At 37.6% G+C, this 19,551-nt stretch overlaps 1 protein-coding gene across 7 annotated transcripts in view; it reads left to right on the top strand.

The window, feature by feature from the left end:
- Positions 1–19,551, top strand: part of mid1 (midline 1) — a 652,072-nt gene that overhangs the window by 572,423 nt on the left and 60,098 nt on the right. The window lies entirely within an intron of this gene.

Below are 19,551 nucleotides of genomic sequence, written 5' to 3'. Positions count from 1 at the left end.
CTTATTTAAACCATCTTCTTAAAGACTGTACTCCTGGGTCGCTCCCTCCATCATTATATCTGAACTCATGACTCTTTTTCTTTATTTAAAAAACTTCTTAAAACTCACCTTTTCAGAATTGCCTTCTCAATGCCATAGATTTTATCTTTCTAAATTGTTCTGATTACTTGTTGTTTTATTGCGTTGTTTAATAGATATGTGTTATTTATTTATTTATTTATTTGTTTATATGGTTTAATGGTTTTATTACAGTTTTATGGTTTTATCTTGTAACGTGTCCTTCAGTTTCTATACAGGCATAATTATTGTTGTTATTATTATTATTGTTATTATTATACTAGCATGTTTAAACAATATAATTTATGATTGATATTGGATTATACATACGATTAAATGGATGTAAGTGACAACCACATTAGGCACAATGTTTTACTGACCAACTTCTTTGAACATAATTAACAAATCACTAATTGTATAATAGGACTGGTGAGACAGAATTGTGCTGCTCATGCAGTTAATGTAGTGCGATTAGTTGGCCCTCTTAGTGGTAACAGACAGCTAATGTAACACCCAGAAGGCCAAAACTGCACAAAACCATTGTACTGTATTTATTTATTATTCAGTGAAGCACAATGGAGGGATTAATAAAGTCACAATACACTACAAAACAGCTGCCTCTATGCACCTGTCTTTGCCAGTGTAGGCCCCAATATATCAGAGTGGTTTGCTTAGGTGCCTAACAGAGAACTTTAGAACAATCCAGACAAGAACAGGGCATTCTGCCCAACATAGCTTGCCATTCCTGTCCACTTTATTCTTCGAAAATAACATCAGTTCGAGTTTTGAAAGTCCCTAAAGTCTTACTATCTATTACACTACTTGGTAGCAGAATTTAACCTTAACAAGTTTTCAGGTGTGGCCTTGATGAATTTTTCAATTATTATTATAATTATTTTAAAATATCAGTCTCGATCCACTGTACTAATTCCCTTCACAATTTTAAACACTTCAATCATTTCCCCACCTAATCTTATTTGCCTAAATAGAAAAGACTCAGCTCTTTTTATCTTTCCTCATAATTCATCTCCTGTAGTCCTGGAATCAGCCCAGTCACTCTTCTGTAGAATTTTTCTAGTGCTGTTATGTCCTTTTTTATAGCCTGAAGACTAAAACTGCACACAGTACTCAAGATGAGGCCTCACCAGTGCATTATAAAGCTTGAGCAGAACCTCCTTGGACTTGTACTTTACATATCACCCTATATAACCTAAAATTCAGTTTGCCTTCTTAATGGCTTCCGAACACTGGCAGTTAATAATGTTGAATCTACTCTAAAAACTCTAAACTCCTAAATCCTTCTGCTGAATGCTGTACATTCGATTTTCAAACCTCCAAATGGGTGTTCAAATCTAACATTATTATTTCCTACATGTAATACTTTACATTTATTGGCATTAAATTTCATCTCTCACTTATCTGCCCAAGCCTGAATGCTGTTGAAATCTCTTTGTAATGATTCAACATACTCCAGATTATCTGCCAGTCCACCTATCTCGGTTTCACCTGCAGACTTACCAAGTTGTTACTTATATTCCTATCCAAATCATTTATATATATTAAACATAGCAGTGGCCCTAGCTCTGACCCCTGAGAAACACCGCACTTAACCTCAGTCAATTCTAATTGGGTTCCTCGCACCATCACCCTCTGCTTCCTGTGTCTGAGCCAATTCTGCACCCACCTACAAACATCACCCTGAACTCCCACTTCTTTTAGTTTGATGCCCAACCTCTCATATGGCACCTTATCAAATGCTTTCTGAAAGTTAAGAAAAATAATATCATATGCTCCACTTTGATAATAACTTTTTGTTGCTTCCACATAGAATTCTATCATGTTGGTAAAACACGACCTCCCTTTTCTGTATCCATGCTGACTGTTCAGTAAAACTCCTGTACTTGCCAGGTGTTGCTCTTATCCTTAATAATTCCATTAATTTTTATGTGGTGCACATTAAGCTTACTTACCTATTGTTGCTTGGATCTGCCCAGTCACCCTTTTTAAATAATGGGATAATATTTCCCATTTCCCTGTTCTTTGGAATTTCCTAAAAATATGTGTCAAGGGTTTATATATGTACTTGCTAACCTCCTTAAGAACTCAAGGGTAAATATTACCTGGTTCTGGTTATTTGTTTGATTTCAGCCTATTTAATCTGAGCAATACTTCTCCCTCTACAATTTCCAAATAACTCGGTACCTCCTTAGTAGTCCATTTTATGGCTGGGAGGATATCCACCTTCTCACAGGTGAATACCTCAGAAAAATGTGAGTTTAGAGCATCTGCTATATCACTGTTTGTATTTTTTTAATTCCCCTGTACTATTCCTGATGTGCTTCACCTTCTCCTTGACTATTCTTGTACTACTAAAATACTGAAAGAATCTCTTTGGGTCATATTTTGCCTTACCTGCTAAATTCCTCTCTAACTGCCTTTTAGCTTCACAAATATTCTTCTTAATGGTTGCTCTCATGTTCTTATACACCCTCTGGTTCACACTGTAGTTATTAGTCTTATACGCCTAATATAGCTGTTTTTTCTTTTGCAGTTTCTTTTTCAACTATTTATTAATATGCTGCACCAAGCACTTCCATGCTGCAATTTCTCTTATGTGGGAGAAGTTATAGAATTTCATATTTTCTTTTTTTTACTACTTGTGAACATACAATATGTACCAATACCACCCCCCCCCCACCCCCCCCAAAAAAAATTGGTACAAATGGACTAGAACGGTACTAGTAAGTTATGTGTGGAAAGGAAATTCTGCCCTAATTTCCTTCCAGTATGGTTTCCTCTGTGCATCTGTTAGCACCAAACAAGCAGAACTCCAGTAGTTCAGCACTTACTCAGAATATAGTGGAGAAGGCTGACTTATTATTGTTAATTGTACATTTATCATCTGTAAAGGATGCTATTTTTAACATATGGAATACACTTGGTATCGACACCTGCATGACATTAAGGTATTTGTGTCCTTCAATCAGCTTTCCATCAGATTTTATTTTTCATAAAAATATAGTTTCTGCTACATGCAATTTTAGTCTGTAGTTACAGTATAACACAACAACTAACTCAAACCTATAGTATAACAACACTTGAAAAACAACACACACATAAAACAGTCTGAGACAGTGTCGGAAATGTGACCTTTCAATTACATTAGTATGGAAATCGACTTGAAATAAAATGCAGTCTTTCTCTAAATATGCAAATCATGTGAGAGATGTCGTAATGACATCTCTGCAGTTCGCATACCAGGAGAAGGTGGGAGCGGAGGATGCCATCATTTACATGCTACACCGATCCCTCTCCCACTTGGACAGAGGCAGTGGTGCTATAAGAATTATGTTTCTGGACTTCTTTAGTGCCTTCAACACCCTCCAACCTCTACTCCTCAGGGACAAGCTGGCAGAGATGGGAGTAGATTCATACCAGGTAGCATGGATCGTGGACTATCTTACAGACAGACGTCAGTATGTGCGTCTCGGGAACTGCAGGTCTGACATTGTGGTCAGCAACACAGGAGTGCCGCAGGGTACTGTACTTTCTCTGGTCCTGTTCAGCCTATATACATCAGACTTCCAATACAACTCGGAGTCCTGCCACGTGCAAAAGTTCGCTGATGACACTGCTATCGTGGGCTGCATCAGAAGTGGGCAGAAGGAGGAGTATAGGGACCTAATCAAGGACTTTGTTAAATGTTGCGACTCAAACCACCTACACCTGAACACCAGCAAAACCAAGGAGCTGGTGGTGAATTTTAGGAGGCCAAGACCCCTCATGGACCCCGTGATCATCAGAGGTGACTGTGTGCAGATGGTGCAGACCTATAAATACCTGGGAGTGCAGCTGGATGATAAATTGGACTGGACTGCCAATATTGATGCTCTGTGTAAGAAAGGACAGAGCCGACTATACTTCCTTAGAAGGCTTGCGTCCTTCAACATCTGCAATAAGATGCTGCAGATGTTCTATCAAACGGTTGTGGATAGCACCCTCTTCTATGCAGTGGTGTGCTGGGGAGGCAGCATAAAGAAGATGGACGCCTCACGCCTGGACAAACTGGTGAGGAAGGCAGGCTCTATTGTAGGCATGGAGCTGGACAGTTTGATATCTGTGGCAGAGCGACGGGCGCTCAGCAGGCTCCTGTCAGTAATGGAGAATCCACTTCATCCACTGAACAGTATCATCTCCAGACAGAGGAGCAGCTTCAGCGACAGACTGCTGTCACTGTCCTGCTCCACTGACAGACTGAGGAGATCGTTCCTCCCCTCTAATGGGAATAAAATCGTTGTTTATCAAACAGAAAGTCTAAGAACTCCAATAAACCCTAATCCATTAACAGCATCCTTTTTAGTGACGCCCTTTGGAACATTACTGTTTAATGAGCATTTTCGCTTCTTCCTGCTAGGTAGGGCTAGCTGGACAACACAAAATACAAAGGTTCAAAACCAGAAGATTAAATATTACCAAACTTCTAAGCCAAAGCAAAGTGCTAAAGTCAAAATCAGACATACAAAATTTTTGTACCACTGGCACTGGAACAAATGGCACTCAGAAAAATAAATGCTTGAAATAATCAAAATTATCTGCCAGTGCAGCTAGAAGTTTTAACATGGCAAGACTGCCTCTTGTTAAAGAAAAAACATTTAGATATTACTTGATTTTTGGAAGTTATTCAGCTCCTGGTTAATTATGTATGGAATAGGGGTCTTTGACAAATGGAGAACCTGGATTTAAAATCCGTTTTGTTTTATCTTACCTCACCAAAAAGTTCATAATTTATTTGCATTTTATCTTAAAGGACGCCACCATTTTAAACTATTGTAAGGACCATCTCCTGGGGTTCCTTGGAGTGCACTCATTTGTGACATCATCCAGACGACAAGTTAAAAGTGGTCTTTGGAAGTTCTGGAATATCCAAGCTTGATGGATTTCTCTAAGATCGTGACTAAAAAATGTTATTTTCTTGGCTTTCTGGCTTACTAATCTTTTGCTCTTCTTTTGACCCCAAATTATTGATTGTGTTTGGCTTTGACGAAAGTTCAGAAAACTCCTGGTTTTGACTCAGGCTTGATCCTTGACTATGTATCTCCTAGTTATTTCCTTTTTTCTAGTACTGTTTCAGAGTCAGTATAGGTACAAAAATAAAAAAAAAATGTCGAAATTAGTGACACAAAGATTTGGTTCTTGAAACAAAAATACAGTGGCATTTCCACATAGAGTTATCTTTCAGTGAATAAAGACATTTTTTGTTGTAATTCTCTGTAGCTTACCTTCAGAAAAGCAAATAGACAGGTGTGTTATGGTTTTTTTAGCTTTGGCTTCATTTTAAGACAAATATATTTGGTTTAACTTGCCCTCAGTTTATTTTTGTTTCATTGGTTTTTGATCCTTGCCAGTCTGACTACATTATTGGAGGTCTGCGTGATCATGCAGGGTGTCTTCAGCTCTCAAAATACCCTCTGTGTACTTGAGCATGCACTTAACAATGAAAATGCACCCTGTTGTGTTCCTTATTCCAGTTGATAACAGGATTATTAGTTAAGCAGAAAATAATCATGTGTGCAAAATGCTAGCTGAAATAGTTAATCTCATAGAAAAATATGACATATTATCCATGCTATCTGGTAACAGGTAATGGAATAATTTTAAAATATTTTCTATCTCTTGCCCTACGTGTACCTTCAGTGCCTTTCCTCTGTATTCACATGAGTCTGAACATCATTTCACCGGTGCTTTGTCACTTGTGTGCAGTCCCATAAAGCCTGCTTCTCAGACCATCATTATTTCCAAGGCACCTTTCTCTTCTCCTGTCCACTTTTATACTGTACTTACTGTTTTTGAAGGCAACTCTCTCAGCGTGCCTCATATGCCTTTTCTCCTCCTTGTGTGTCTAACACTCTCACTTCTTCTTTCGATCACATCACCATAGCCAAACTGAATGATCATTCTGAGGGACCAGACAAACACACACAATTTTGTTGTTATTTATTATATATTATTATGATGGATATTTCCTTAAAATAATAATTCTTGTTAAGATATCATTTTTTTCAGGGAATTCAGAACATTAACAACATTAACAGATTGACATTAATATGTTGTGTATTCACAAGCTTGAACATTATAGAAAGCGCATCATCACCTTAAATAGCAATGTAGTCACATGGTAGTAACAGGAAGCCTAAAACTGCACCATAATACTCTGCATGTACTCATTTCGGATATAAGGAAAAGCAATGTAATATCAGTAAAAGGAAGTTTTTGCTTGTGTAAAAAGAAAACTTTTCAGACAACATCAGTGAGAGTCTTTAAATGACCAGCCAACACAATCTGGAACAACATGCCAGTGGCTGGTATGGAGGTATGTCCGTTATAGACAAACCAAACGATTGCTGGCCAATCTCAAATAGGCAAACTACACCTGATTAACTTGATTACAGTGAAATTCTTACTTCAACAACTCACCACTGTATAGTCAGTCAATCAGTCAGTCATTATCCAACCTGCTATATCCTAACACAGGGTCACGGGGGTCTTCTGGAGCCGATCCCAGCCAACACAGGGTGCAAGGTAGGAACCAATCCCGGGCAGGTCGCCAACCCACCGCAGAACACACACACACACACACACACATCCACACACCAAGCACACACTAGGGACAATTTAGAACCACCAATCCACCTAACCTGCATGTCTTTGAACTGTGGGAGGAAACCGGAGCACCCGGAGGAAACCCACGCAGAAACAGGGAGAACATGCAAACTCCACGCAGGGTGGACCCAGGAATCGAATCCAGGTCTCCTTACTGCGAGGCAGCAGCACTACCACGGTGCCACCATGCTGCCCACCTCTGTATAGCACCATTATAAACAAAAATGTATTCAAATACATAAATTAATTTTATTTAATAAAAACATTGGGAGTTAAGCAGACAAAAATAATGAGCAATAGGTGCCTCCTGAAATTCACTGTAAATCCAATTTTGCCCAGAGACATTGCAGAGAAAAGTAAGACTAGGTAGTAGATGAAAGGCTGGGGCACAACTGACACAGCCAAATGTTGCTGAACTCTAGGAGATCCCTAAAGTTTACCTCTGTTGAACCCTTTGTGAAAATGTAAACCAAAAAAGAGACAACCAAATATGTTAAATGTCCTGAAATTTCCTCTTACTGCACCTTATCTGCACTTAACCATATTATTTGTTGCTGTTTGTTTTCTGTAAATTTATTCAAATGAGCCTTTTCAGATATACACTTTGTCACCTTACCGTTTCAACCCCGAACATCGGGTTTGACTTTCTGCTGGTAATTATTTCTTCAAAGACTTTCTGTCATTTGTTTGAGGCTAATAAAACCTGTCCTGCATGATCGCTGGTTCAGTTAAACATACTTGACACTTTGTTAGGTTCTTTGGAACTTTGGCACCAGGCAGTCATTTCCTAGAATATGTGATTAGTTGTGTCATACTGTAAATGACTAACCATGCACACTGTCGTTCTTACATTTTTAACATTATATTACTAATTATATAACATAAAGTAAAGCCTAATTACCCTGAACTGGATAATTGTGTTAGAAAATGAACAGATGGATGTAAAAATGAAAACGTTTGCCATCATTTATGATTTTTTTTTATTTGTTTAAAAATGTCTCCCCAGTGTTGTAAAACCTCCCATAATTTCGGACAACTTTCTGTAAATGAAGTTAGTGTTAGCAGACCACAGTCTGGAGACAGGGATTGACTTTTTCCGCTGTCTGAACCACACTTGATTTTAAATTGGATTTGTCACTGCTTTCAAGGAGTTTGGCTGTTGTTCAGATGAAAAGAATTCATAAGGGGAGTCATATTGTGAGTGGCATGCATGCCAAGAAAGTCAGAATGTGCCAGTCATTGTGAGCCAAGCAGCAGTGCTCTGCTGTATGTGTGAGGCATATCAGGGAGCATCAGAACTTCAGAAACAGAAAGTAGTCAGCTGTCAATGAAATCTTTGTATGATAAGCAAGTAACTTTATGTTTCAGAAAGAAAGAATACATTGTGTTATAATAGTCATAGAATTTTATACTAAGTAAATTCCTGCTTACTCTGTTTAGGGGGGAGTTCTGTATACATTTAAAATACATTTTAGTACAATCCTTTGATTTTAATCAGATCCCATATGCCCACCCAGATAGAAACAAGAAAGTCTGAAAAAGACAGTGAAGGAGCCTGAGAATACTGGACAAATCACAAGTTAGTAAGCTGGCTAAAGAGTTTCAAGTTGTTGAGTGTGATGTGTAGGTTAAAGAACAACGACTCAGGAATGTCTTAATAAAGGACTGCCAAACTCTGAAACAATGTGTGTAGGTCCCTGTTGAGTAAAGCAAATTTTTTAAAATTTTAAAGAGTATCATTAATCCTGTTGTCATTCTAAAAGAGTAGGCATTTTTGGATTTATCAGTTACTCAGAATGAGAAAAGTGTAACAAAAGATGTACGATACAAAACTCGTTTTTTATATAAATAGTAGTTTTCTCCATATTGTAACGAGTTATGCATTAAAGATTCCACAAATGAATCGAGATAAAACAACAAGCTAGTAGTGTAATAAAAGGTATTGTGATTAACCCTTCCATTTTTGAGTCGTTCCCTACTGAATGTTTTTTTTTTTCTCATTTTAAATAGTACTATACTGTACGTCTTCTTCCTATTGTAAAATGGTAGATGGAATAATACTGTACTGCTTAACCAAGGTTAAACAACAAGACAGCAGTGTAATAAAAGTTATTACGATACAATACACATAGTACAGTGTCATTTCATTTGCCAATATGCCAAGGATAGTTGTTACAGAGTTAGATTTAAGTAAGAGTAGTAATTCAATAGGCAATGAACTGGGGCATAAATAAAAACTGTAGGCAAGAAACGTCTGATTCTCAGTTGAGTTGTAATAACAGTGTTAAGATGAGTGAGATGGGCTAGATCAGTGGTCCCCAACCTTTTTGGCAGCAAGGACCACATTATTAGATGCAAATTATTCCACAGACCGGTTTTTAGGGGGGGCAGTTTCATACACAATAACATTTCTATTATTATTAAGTTATTAAACAGTTCGCATACGTTTGCAACCCGAGATTTTTTTCTTTTTTTGCATATAACAAAGACATATGCTTTGCATTTGCCATTCCAACAGATTGCACATCACAAACATTAACACTGCTATCTTTCTGCGTGTCTGCCGTTTCTATAGGAGGGTGACAATGAGTTAAATTCCAATGGATGTTTTTCAAATGTTGGCAAGCAATAAGCAAAAGGTATCACTGAAAACCACATAAAACAAAAACAGCAAAAAAAAAACAGTTCGAGGAAAGTTCGAAGAAAGAGATTTTTTTTACAATGTTTCTGTTTGGGGATCATTGTGCAAACGTGCACATCTGAGCTGCGACCACAGATCTAACTGCTCTGTGGATGATTCATTCAGGCATTTCAAGGTCACCTCGTTGTAATGAAAGTACCTGCTGAATGTACTTCGTAGTAACGCGATTTCTATAGACTCGTGTCATATGGGGAAACTGTCGGGACCATAAAAATACTTTGTTGTAATGCTCTCTCACCTCAGTCTCTCTCGTCTCTCTGCGCCGCTGCAAAGCCCCGCCCACCAAGCGTTCTGAAAAGTCTGAGTGAGTCTCCGTTGCCGGCAGTTCTCTCGCTGTCAGACGGCTGCGGCCCGGTAGTGGGCCGCGGACCGGGGGTTGGGGACCCCTGGGCTAGATGAACAACTGCGATTTGAATCATCCTTTGTTTGGCACAGATAGTGGAAGATTGTTTTCTGTCTCGAGTTTATTTATACCTGCTTTCTGAACATATGATTTGGGGATCATACTCCCTTTAACCTAACGGCTTTTTAATATAAAAGTAATCCTCTAGCAAACAAGTCTTAGATGTTAAAATAACAATAATTGTATGTTAAATCATTGACTAGTGAATCACTGAAGACAGGGTAAGCCTTTTTATCAACATTACCTACAGCACTGCATATCTTATATTTAGTTCTCGATTTTACACATTCTGTATTTTCTTTTTGTTTTTTGATGGCTGTTTCCTTTCCCAAATTTTCTTCCCTACAAGGGATTTTTTGGGATTTTATTCTTGGGCTAGGGGTTGTCAAAAACAAGGCCAGTTCAGTATCACTGATGCATTCCTTGTGTGATTTTGTGTTATGCAAGAAATAAATTGTTGTTTCCAATTTGGTTGGTGCACTCTTTTAAAAGATTCCACTTTTTAAAAACAATTGAAATAAGCAATTTTAAATTATTTAATGGTGGTGTCCAAAACATTTAGGAGCACATATGGTGCAATTATTTCAATATTTATATTAATTTTTATTTACCTATAAGCATACTGTCTTTTTAAATGTTTTACATTACTAACCAAAGTCTTGTGTTGTGAGTTAGAATCTAAGCTACAATTCCTTTTCTCTACAGTGGCCATACTCTGTGTAACATATAGTCAACCATTTCCATTTTAAAAATTGCAGTTAATCATATTAGTATATGTGTGTTTATGCACAGTCTTAAGTGACTAACTTGACAATCAGTGTGTAATTTTCTGTCTTACATGAGATGATGGCAAATGAAGTGCATCTAAACAAACAATAGGATAGGAGAGATCATGGCATAATGTATCTGGACATAACACTCCTCCCATACACTTGCACAGTTTTGGGCTCTAATCTTGGCACTACCTGTGTAAAGTTTACACATTCTCCCCATAGATATATACTGTAGGATTCCTCCAGCATACATCCTCTCATATTCTGCTGACTCATTGTGTGAGTGTGAGGGTGTGTATGTTTGGCTTTCTTTTTTGTGCCTTATGCTACCAGGATGACCACTGGCTTTCCAAGACATACTGTACATCCTTGTCTTGGATTCTTGTCCTGGCTGTTCTTGGAGGTTATATTGTATGTTCTCCATATATCCATTTAGATTTCCTCAGAAAACTTGGCATTCCTCCTCAAATTCCGCTTTGTGCCCTGTGGTAGCTGGGATAGGCTCCAGCATCCCCCATAACCCAGTTCAGGACAAAGCGATTTAGAAAATGACTGACTGAAACACATGTAATGAATGTTAAAGTGGTTAGCTGGTGCTCATCTTTGAAAATGGGAATAAAATAGTATTGAAAATGGATTTATTTAAATATGTCATTGATAGAAGGGCACATCTGATATCTGCTAATGATGACCTGTACCTAAAAGCACATTATAATAAATATGTCCAGAAATTATTTTTTTACAGAAATATGTCCAGAAATTATTATTTTTTTATTTACAGTAGTTTGGATTCTCAATACGATATATAAGAGGAGCCCATTCAGTCCACCAAGCTTGTTTAATTAGCTACCACCTGTGTGGTACTAATACAGCATGTCATGAGATACTTTGTAAAATGTGTTGGTTTTCATGTGACCTTTATGTGAAGAATTATTTCCTGATTTCTCCAGTTATTTTTAATTTCCTCATGTACAGGAAATTGCTGGACCACAATTTGGAGGATTATTTTTCCACATAGCTTTTCTTTTCAAGACCCAAGATGTTTAATTCAATTAGCCTGTCAGAACTGGACATGGTCTTTAATCCAAGGATATATTTGATTGGTCTTCCCTGCACAGCTTCTAGAGCTGTTATGTCTGTTCTGTTGTGTGGTGACCAGATGTGCACCCACAGCTTACTAAAGGGTCTACATGCTTTGATTTATACTATATAGTTTTTGCAATATAGCATTGTACAGTGGAACCTTGGTTTGCGAGCATAATTTGTTCCGGAAACGTGCTCACAGTCCAAAGCACTTGTATATCAAAGTGAATTTCCCCATAAGAAATAATGGAAACTCAGATGATTCGTTCCACAACCCAAAACTATTCATATAAAAATGATTAATACAAAATATAAAGTAAAAATACATTAAACAAATTAACCTGCACTTTACCTTTGAAAAGAATCATGGCTGGTGTGAGTGAGTTTCTAAACTCTTGTGGGATTGCACCCAACAGGACGACACGCGGAAGAGCGTCCCAAAGCAATCGCAGTCTCCCAGCGCTGTAGCAGTTCGCTGTAAAAGCGAATCCGAAAAGATTGCGTACATGCTATAAGCGCCTGCCGTCGATGGGTGATACAAGGAACATTATAAATGCGCAGGGCACAGTACTACTTGGTCACGACCCTGCCTGACTGCTGTGTCTGTGTATAGGAGAGTGGCAGATCCTGTTACAATAAATAACCGCGCTGTTGCTGTTTCAAGCTGAATAAAGCTGGTGTTGCTAAAGTACTGAGACTCAGCTTCGTGTTATAGGGTGCAAGATGGGGACTTGCACGTCACAGCGCACACACACACACACATTCACAATGCTGTAGTAAACAGTATACGCTCGTACGGATGTTGACTATATGAGTGAGGCACGCCGACTCAGACGGAGAATAGGAGACAATTGCCCACAATCCCGCAGCGAGAGAGAGAAGAACCATCAGCTCAGTTGTGATCACATGATGCTCAGCAGACAAAGCGTATACAGTACATACTACTCGTATTGCAAGACTTCGCTCATTTATCAAGTCAAAATTTATTAAAAATTTTAGCTCGTCTTGCAAAACACTCGTAAACCAAGTTACTCGCAAACTGAGGTTCCACTGTATTTTGTTTTTCTTTCTGAATGTTTCTGCACTCTTCTGACATGTTGACTTAATATGAATTTCTAAATCCTTTTAGTTTGTTTACTATAAATTGGGATTGGCTATCTCAAACGTATCATTAATTGTTCATGCTTGTAAATACATTATGCAGCAGTGCTGTTTGCAGGAAAAATTGCAACAGAGAAATTTTTAATTAACCCCAAGAGCAAAATATTATTGTAATTAGCAAATACTTGTCAAAAATGACAAGGAAAAACAAATTAAAATAAGCATATATTTCTTAGATTTTTAATTAACAAAGCTGCCTTCAGCAAGCTCCTAGTTGTGCCTATGATATAACTTCTTCTGCCCAGAATACCATGACTGGTTGAGCTGCTTCTTGTGCACCTGCTGCAATGTCTTCTTAGGCATCTGACCGCTCCCTCATTTTTTCAACAGCACTCTTTTGCTTCTTCTAGTGTTTTATTTTCTTCTTTGCTTGTACATTTCTATCATAATCAGAGCTTTGAACCCCAAGATAATGGACTGGGTCCCATTTTCTGTCATGTTAATTGAGTCAACACCCATTTATAAAAAAAAAAAAAGATTTTAAAAATAACATTTAACTTCAAGGTCCTGTTAAAATCAGGGTGTTAACGATTTGCAGAGTTACATCTTTAAACAGGAATGAAGGAATAACATTGTTTTCCTGCTTTCAGTGGTCCTCAAGTGCAATAAGTTATAGAAACTTATGTGGTCAACATTACGGAAGTCCTTTCATTTTTGTTTTCAACAAAACCTTGTCTCTAGAGACTAATTTTGGTTATTCTTTTTCTGTTAGATAAGAGACAGGGTCTTTGTTTTCAAGCACACATTTGTTGACATTTTTAAAAACAAAAAAATCGTAAGATTTCTAAGAAACTTAATTCACTGCCACCATTTAGACCCATTTATTATTAGTGACCATTTCCATCTTACAGACACATTTAGGCAAAGTGTTGCAGTCAACTTGAGGTGTCTAGTGATGTGTCACATTGCAGTGTTCAGTGGGACATCTTGACAATAGTGGCTACTTCAAGCTGTGTGCATTACTAGGCTATGGACTGAATAGAGGCTATGAATGAGGTCTGTGTCATTGATGATGATGATCCCCAGCTTGTTCTTAATAAAAGTAGATCAATTTGACTCTTGTCTTTTAATTAAGAGTTTAATTCTTCAAAGATTGAGGAAGGTTAGAATACTTCACCAGAAGGTAGGTTGGAGTAGGGACTTGTATCATAGTATTTCCAAAGAAAATCTAATTCAGGATGCATTTAGCACTTGTGATTTATAGAAGGAACATGGTGAGTGTTGTTTGTGGTGGTTTGATTTGAGCCTTCATCTCTGGAAGGACTATGATGTTAATTTTGTGATTTGGGTTCTTTTCTGTTTAATAGTTTCATTTCTGTATTATGTGAATTGTTATAGTCCATTTTTGTGCCATTTTGAATTATTTAATCATTTTCATGATGGTGCTATTGTGGTGCAGTCTTTTATGAGGTTTTGGAAAGTTGAAGTTGAAAAGTTCTTTGGAGTCCTTTGTGGCCCTTGTTGTCAATGAACTTCCAAAGGGATACTTCATAGCTGATAACACCTCCTTTACTTCTTTGGCCCTTGAGAGACTATATTTGTCATAGTAACCACAGGAAATGCTCTTCTTAGTGTGTTCAATTTTGAGCCCGCTGAACTGGCATAGCATTCCAGTATTGCATGGAGGCAGGTCACCACTTTCTCAGTCTCTTTCCTGTGACTGTTCCAGTTGCTTTTTGCCAGGTTCCACTGTGGATAATCACTGGGATTACAATGCCAACACAAGTGATGATGGGCGTATGTTAGCTCTTGTGGAAGTTAGGAAGAACTTTGTGGGATAGGTGCAGTGTACCATCTCTTTGTTTGGGGTCAAAGACAAGTTGAAGGTCTACCACTTATATCTAGTTTGTGAAATCTTTCTACCATTTGATGCCTGCTCAATGCATTAATGGCATTTGTCATAATTTCTCATTCAGCAGAATGGAGGCTGCCATCATCTTCATTTACCACATTTCATTTTATTACAAATTAGTTAATGTACAGTTTGCTATAGGACAAATAAATTTGCTGTTTATATACAAAGTTATAACACACAAAGGAGTTTATTAAGAAAGCAAAGGGTAGGAGCAGGTGGAGAAATATACTAGGATGAGATTCAGTAATAATAATTCAGTGTAGTTTAATTCTGATTTTCCTTTCAACCAAATAAAAGGATTCTTTTTTTTATTTTTTGTACCATGTCCTACTCTCTAAATGCCTACAGTTTACACATTCTTCCATATATGAGTTTTCTAACTAGAAGTATGGCCTGGTGCAGGAAAAACAGAAGATCTCCAGATAATTTGAGGTGCCTACTGAGTCAGCTGGGTCATCCTATTTAATGAGAAGTCAAAAATTAGGATGATGCTTATCATGACGTGGTTCTGAATTCTTTGGGCTAAAGAAAATAAAGACTTTGAGAGTTTCAGTTAATTGTATCGAGGTATGACTAGTGGTACGCTCCTTTCGTGAATGGCACCTCCTTCTGGGAGTCCAGTGGTTTTGCCCTCAACGGAACAGAAGGGGCTTGGCTAGGTGCCCTCACTGGGTGGATTCCCAGAGACAAAAGAGTTAGCAGCAGTGCCCTCTCATGGTATGGCTGATCATTGCATACCTTCATGGAGCCTTTGAGGAGATCAACAGACATGCATGCACACGTGACAGAGGTTAATTGTCAAATTTGTCAGGTATGAATATATGAGTATGTGAGTACTTTGAACCCAATGTTGGCTGGGAGAGGCCTAGGCTTGTTTTGTTTGCACAATAAGTCACTTTTTTATGCTGTTACTAGGTATTTTAAAATTTCAATTATCAACAGAGAAACGGTCTAATAATTTTTTGAAAAAAAAATTGGTTCCCACAAGTTGCTGTATATGAATATATTTATTACATTTCAAAATTAATACTGTTTAATTTGATCTGATGTAAGTATACTAAATATTGATTACTTAAATTCTTCATTGTCTGCTTGTTTACACATTAATGGAAACCTTAAGTTAGGGTGAGAAGCTCAGTCATCCGGGAGGGGCTCAGAGTAGAGCTGCTGCTCCTCCGCATCGAGAGGAATCAGATGAGGTGGCTCGGGCATCTGATCAGGATGCCTCCTGGACGCCTCCCTGGTGAGGTGTTCTGGGCACGTCCAACCGGGAAGAGGCACGCTGGAGGGACTATGTCTCTCGACTGGCCTGGGAACGCCTTGGGATTCTCCCGGAAGAGCTAGAAGAAGTGGCCGGGGAGAGAGAAGTCTGGGCATCTCTGCTCAAGCTGCTGCCCCCGCGACCCGACCTCGGATAAGCGGGAGACAATGGATGGATGGATGGATGGAAACCTTAAGTTCTGCATATATTGATATACAGTATATGAAGTAATTCAATAGTTTTTTTACATATCTATCAATTTTTTTGCACTATTTAATTGTTTTTAGCACATTCATTGATTTTTAATTAATAGTCTTCAAAATGCCAAGCTATCTAAGATCTACAGTATTTAATGATGTGTGTTATTTGCATAGTGTTCTTTAATATATTACCTAGAGACGAGTAAATAAATATATGCACACTCCTATTAATGTAATTGGCTTTGTAACACAGTTAAAATGAACCACAAGCTCTCCATTCTGCCTTTATGACTCAAAAATATAATTTTTTCTAGTTTTAGTTTATTTCCTTTTCTGTTAAAAAAGGTTTCACAGAGGAAAGGTGCACTATTAGCAAGGTTTTACATACTGAGTCCATTTCAATAACTCATATTTAAGAGGTAGAAACTAAATCAGTAATATTAACTTAATGAATTTAGGAGCAACTGACAATTCTTTTTTATCTTTTTAAAACCAGGGGATATAATGTTTTATTTTAAATGAAAATATTTAAAAGATTATGTCCTTATGTCTGCATGAGTTTTTCTCTCCAGAGTACTCTGGTTTCCTTTAAAATCCCAAAAATGTGCATGGTTTTCTAACTGGCATCTCTAAATTCACTCCATATGCGTGAGTGCTGCTGTGTGCCTGAGTTTGTCCTGTGCTTGGTGCCCCATCAGTGGTTTCTTTCTGCCAAGTGGTTTTGAAAAATGTGACTGGATGGTGTTAGGAATTTAGCACAAAGGGGAAGGTCAAAACTATAAAATCCCACCCAAACTTCACAGCTCAAATAAAAATATTTAATTTATATTATTTATTTGCAAATAATAAAATAAAATCCAACTACTAAGAATAACAAACAAATAAACAATGAACAAGGACAGTCAGTCAGTCATCGTCCATCCTGCTATATCCTAACACAGGGACACGGGGGTCTGCTGGAGCCAATCCCAGCCAGCACAGGGTGCAAGGCAGGAACAAATCTCGGTAAGGGCGCCAGCCCACACATCCACAGACAATTTAGGATTGCCAATGCACCTAACCTGCCTGTCTTTGGACTGTGGGAGGAAACCCACGCAGACACTGGGAGAACATGCAAACTCCACGCAGGGAGGACCCGGGAAGCGAACTCAGGTCTCCTAACTGCGAGGCAGCAGCGCTACCACTGTGCCACCATGCCGCCCTGAACAAGGACAGGAAAAACATAATACTTTCAGTTAGAACAAACTGAGTAAAGGTGCTATAAATATCTCCTAAAACTGAACTAACAAAAGGACCTAGATGTTATCACTTTAAACAAGAGAAATGATAAACTTACTGTGGTTTTTCATAAACACTAAGAATACTTGTTAGCAGAACTCACTAAATCAAGCGAAAGTCAAGCTAACCTTTCTTTGGTGTTGAATACAATGCCACAGCAAAGAGCTGAGGCCTCAAGGGGGGTCTACCCAGTTCATCCACCCCATCCTCAGGTGATAATTGCATATTTAGCTAAAACATTAGGCTAAATTGAGCAAACAGGGATGTTACAAAAAAGGTTAAAAAAAAGTTCAGGGACAGGATTCCAAGAAGACCATGACAAAAGGCCTTTAAAATTAACAATGAACATGTTCAATTCACACTCAGATAAATACTCTGCTGAAGCCTTATACTCTGAAAGCAAGTGTTCTCATTGTTCAGTGTTCATTTAAAATACAAACAGGGACATGATAACAAGTTCATAATATTAATCTGCCAGTGATCTGATCTGACACAGGCAATATTAATAAAAAAAAATCAGGAGCTGTTTTCAGCCATCTTTGGTACATATTCAGCTTCATACTTCATTTTGCAAAAGGAAATCAAATAAGCAAAGACACATTGTACACATTTCAGAATACTGAAAAGAGAGATAGATAGGTATCAGGTACCCTAACCCTGTCTATAGGTAGTTAAAACTTTTTTTTTCTTTCAATTAGTGGGTGTTGGCTTTTTAAATCAGTGCTTGTAACTTCTGGTTGTCACACTGAACAGATTTTCAAATCAAATCTTGCATTGTCTACCCTGGAGTGACTCCAAATTGTGAAATAAGCTGACCTCAAACTACCTTCATTATTATCCAGCCTGTGTTGTTGCTCTCACACTATACAGATTTGAAGTACAGCTTGAAAGGGTGGGTTACAACTGAAACTTGTTGTCACAGTGGTAGTGGGAATTAGGACCATGACTGAGGAGCACAGTTGTAGCAGCTATTACAGTATTGAGCTTATTGGCATTGTGAATTTGTTATGATGCATGCACATCAAAGTCAAAAGGAGGCCTCATATTAAAAAAAAACACTCCAGTGCTCCTAGGTAGTCCTGAAAAATTCCAGTAGGCTTAACAAGCTTAAAGTAAGCCTAGCCTCTGAACTCATCATACAGGCTTTACAATTTACATTCACCAAATGGAGCCAAGCATTATAAATCTCAAAAGGAAGAGGGGAACCATGAAACCCCTTGCTCAAAAACTAAATAGCCCTTGTTATAATGATAGCTATAATGTTTAGCAGAAAATATTCAGAAAGGATAAACTGCGAAGGAAATAAAAGTCAAAATACAAATAGGTTGCCTGAAAGAGACAACTAGAAAATAAAAAAGAAAAAGCAAAATCCATTCATAGAAGCCAATGTACAAAAACCTTAAAAAAAAAACCTTTAAAAGGGTCACAATTCAGACAGCAGAAAATCAGAAACAAGCAAATCCAAATCCAAAATTAATATGCAAAATCCAAGAGGGCAAGAGCCAATCAAAATGAGCTATTAAGCTAATGCCTCAGCATAGTGTACTTTAATTTACACCTGTAGACTCAGGAGCAAAATTGCAGGCATTACAATAATATAAACAGACAAGGGAGCAGGGGAAAATTTGAAAGAAAAATTAAAACACTAAAAAACAAAGATGCAATTGCAGTTAAACTGATCTTATTGGGATTTCACTAATGATTAAAACCAAAGCCTTGGGGGTTGAGAGTTGATTTTGGAATAGTAGTGGTTGTTTAATTTTCCCAAAAGAATGCACACACTTGAATTAAACACTTAAAAATACTTGTTATTTAAACTTTCATATTAAAGTTATTGAAATGTTTATTTAGTTCCATTAACAAAAATAGTGTGATTTATCTGCAGAAGCTCGAAAGGTGACTTTTACCGAAATGAACAGGAAACTGGCAAGATATGCTTAAAACCAAATGCTGATTTGTTCCTGTGTGGTGTGGGATGGAAATAAAAACAGTTTTAGTCACTTTTTCAGCCTTTTTGTTTTATTGTTGTAATAATAAGTGTCACAACTATATTGGTTGTTAATGTAAATCTACCTGTTTGTGCATGTAATTTGCAATTAAATAACCGAATAAACTGATG

Source organism: Erpetoichthys calabaricus, chromosome 4, assembly GCF_900747795.2.
Source record: "Erpetoichthys calabaricus chromosome 4, fErpCal1.3, whole genome shotgun sequence".
Classification (NCBI taxonomy): domain Eukaryota; kingdom Metazoa; phylum Chordata; class Cladistia; order Polypteriformes; family Polypteridae; genus Erpetoichthys; species Erpetoichthys calabaricus.
This window is presented reverse-complemented; position numbering and strand designations above follow the sequence as displayed.